Here is a 3922-nt window from a genome sequence, read left to right on the forward strand (position 1 = left end):
CAGAAGAAGTGCCGATCCGCCTTCCAACAGATAGGGGTATCGATGACATAATTGACCTCAGACCTGGCACCAAGTAACGTGTGACCAGTCAATGGCTATTGCCAAAATAAGTCGATTAGATCGATCAGTTTTTTGGCAAGCGATCCATAGTGGGACATATCCGTGAGAGCAAGTCGCCTCGCTGCAGCCCGACCTTTTAGTGTGCGTAAAGCCACAAAGTGAATCACGTGTCGTTCATGCAAACATTTAACTGAACACGGCGACTTTACCGGCGCAAACGCCAATCCCGCGAAAATATATGAACTCCATGGGAATGTCAGCTATTTTTTTCGTTTGATTTGAAAGATGGCTACTACCGGGTACTCATGAGAGAGTCAGACGTAGCCAAAATAGCTGCATGTACCCCAAGCAGTATTCTTTTAGATTGGTTTGTGATGTCGTAAGATTTAAAAAATGCACCAGCGACATTCAATCGAGTGATGGCTAAAGTGATGCGTCAGCACCGTGTCTACGCGGCCCATCACTGTCACGATGTACTCGTGCATAGTAGGGCTGAGGACGGGCTGATCGCAATAGAGTCGCACAAGAGTCCCCAGTTGTAGTCGACTTGCAAAAGTGCATCATTGGGGTCCCTGAGATACATGTGCTGGGCTGCATCGTAGGTATACATGGTGTACGAGCAGACCCAGACAAGGTAATATCAGTAAAGGAATGGTCACTCTTACGGCATGTGAAGGATTTGCGCAATTCCCAGGGCTCGCTAATTACTTGCATAAGTATAGCAAGAATTACGCAGAGCGAACTACACCATTATCTAACCTCCTTAAAAAGGACGCAGAATGGGTTTGGTTGAAAGATCAAGAAGATGCTTTTCACATCTGTGAAGCAACTTCTAATAGAGGCACCGGTATTGGCATTGCCAGACGCGGGAAAGCCCTTTGGCGTCGTCTGCGATGCAAGAAATTTTGCAATCGACAGCGCGCTTATGCAAAGGATGACGACAGCGCTGATCGTGTCATCTCTTATCAGTCACGGCTTTTGAAAGCCACGGAGCTGAATTTCCCCGTACATGATAAAGAGCTACTTGCAATCAAGTATGCTCTTGCCAACTTTCTAGTGCAACGAACCATTCGTGATTTATATGGATCACGCATCACTGCGTACCGCTCACTCACCGAACGTCTTGCCTAGAATGGCAGATGGCTCACACTCTTCTCTAAATTTATTTGCAAAGATGAATATAAGCCAAGAAAGACGACTGTCTTGGCTGACGCTTTATCGCGCAGGCCAGACTTCGAAGTAAGACACCAGGAAAGTGTGTCTAGTGCTAAACACAATTTAGCCGTCAACGTTGGAAGCCACGAAGGCATACCACGTAACGAGCTCGTTCGCCTCCGAAATGAAGCATAACTACAGCCAGGACAAACATTGTCGCCTGCTGTTGGATCACGTTGGTGGACGAAAGGTAATCCTTCCTTCGCACCTAAATGCTAAGTTTGATCGCTTTAGCTTCGGCGGTGGCCTGATATGGCATCAGCTGTCACCATGTGATCCCTGAGAATCTATTTGCCTCACGACACAGATCTCAAGATATTCACGAGCTCCATGATACACCATCTTATGGTCATCTGGTCCGTGAGAAGACATTTTTAAAAGTATCAGAGGACTGATGGCCACCTATAAAGAGGGTAGCCAACTATATTTGCTCTTGCGAACAGTGTCAGCGCATTAAGCCTGCATCGTCCAGCATTGCGCCATTAAAGCCGCTACCGATTCCAACCAGCTGTTTGAAGTCAGTAAGTCTGGACTTCATGTTTAACATGCCGCCTGATCATAAGGGTCGGACGGGGCTCGTCGTCTTTGTAGATAGATTAAGCAAAATGGTGCTTTTCGCACCATGTAAAATATCGATCATAGGCAAGGAGACACCTCTCTTGTTCCTGGATAGTTCTACCGAATACACGGAATGCCCGATTCCAATGTATCGGACTGGAATCCACTTTTTACGTCTGGTTTTTGGCGGCATGTGTTCGAGCTGCTAGGTAGCAAGCTCCACATGTCGACTGCAGATCATCCCCACACCGATGGCCAAACAGGCTGGCCAGTCGGGTCGTGGCGGATGTCTCACGCACTATAGCAACTCCCAAAGAATGGAGCAAGCAATTGCCCTTTGTGGACTTCGCTATCAATAACAGTGTCCACGCCAGTGCGGGTGAGACACCTTTATATTGTCGGACTGCGCCATCTTCGGACCACAGTCTCGTTTGCGCGCAGCCCAAGTTTTAGTGAGAAAGGACCCCTCACTATGCTTGGTGCGAAAGAGTGGTCAATATAACTACGTCCTGTGACCGACCTCTCGGCGGTATCATAGTCGAGTTTGATGCTAAAAGTGTCAGCGAGGCTCAACACTTTGTGGATGAGCAATAAGCCATCACATTAAAAGTCCGTGACGTGATGGCAAGCGCACAAGTCAAACAAAATGAATATGCTGTCCAAAATGGTCGCAAAGACAATGAACGCTTTAGCGTTGGAGCTAAAGAACTATTTAATACTGCTACTCTACCTTAAAATGCCGTTTCCGCGCTACCTGGAGGAACTACGAAACCATTGCCACGTTGCATTGGGCCAATTTGTAACGGGTGTATGTATTATTACATGAAATTAATACTTAAAGGTTGTTAATAAATATAGTATCTAAAATGTAGATAATATTTGGAGGTTATTACTTTAAATAGTAATTTTCATGAATCTTATCCATAAAGAGGTACAGGCCATTATATCTATTTAATTCGCAGACTAATCAACTGTAGATGTAAACAAAAGAGAGAGACAGATAAGATAAGATAAGATTTCAGTTGCATGTTTAGTATTAGCTCATAATTAAGTTAGAGTTAACAGGTAGAAAGAAGAGATACTTAATTATATTCATACACTTTCATTTTACCCTCTTTAAGCTAGTTACTTTAAAGAGAAGTCTTCCTCTGCACGTACTAGTGTACGTGAAATAACGTAAGGCACCACTCGCAACTGAAGCAGTGCGAAGTGGACTTGTACTGAAGCAGTGCGAAGTAGACTTGTACTGACGCAGTACAAGTCGTAGTGCCTCGTTACACCTGGTAGCACTTTGTAGTCCGTCCAAGGACTACAATTCCTCCATATAACATGGACATGTTGGATGATAGTGGGAATACGCATCACATTTCCCGTGAAAGCTACTCCTTCCTAAGTGACATAGAAAGGAGTGCGGTCGAACGAATAAGTTTGACCATAGGAAACGATGCAATCTTGGCAATGCTGTCCAATTTGGACAGAGATACCCTGCATTCAGCCATCGCCAGGTTCATACAACATGAACTTGACGAGATGAAGGAAAAGGTAGCTTTGCTGAATCAGCAAGGCTTTCAACAGGCAGAACTGTTGAGATTACAACAGGTACAGACCCCTTATTTTTGAATGACGCAAAAGCGTCGTCCCGAAACCTTAAAGATTAACATCTCTAAGTATAGGGGTTTCGAAGAAGACTCCCTCTTGAGATGGTTTGTCGAGTTGGACGATGCCATAAGGGCACGTCACATCGTCGATGTTCTTTCAACATGTCCGCCTGTTAAAAACCTTGCTTGCCAAGGGCTGAGTTCAGAGCTCGTTCGGAACTACTGAAACTCAAGCAAGGCAAGCGTGATGTTCACGCATATGCCCAGCACATACGACATTTAGCGAGTTGTATTACAAATAACCTAGTTCATGAGCACACGTTGATTACGGTGTTCATGCAAGGTCTTACGGATGGTCCCGTAAAGACCCACCTGTTCTGCTTGGAACTGGATACGCTTGAAGAAGCAATATCCGTTGCGGAACAGGAGGACTTTAGCTTGAGACAGGCTCAAGCTAGTTCGTCATCATATCGTCCTCCAAGACGACACGA

The sequence above is a fragment of the Bremia lactucae genome, linkage group LG7, assembly GCF_004359215.1.
Source record: "Bremia lactucae strain SF5 linkage group LG7, whole genome shotgun sequence".
Lineage (NCBI taxonomy): Eukaryota > Oomycota > Peronosporomycetes > Peronosporales > Peronosporaceae > Bremia > Bremia lactucae.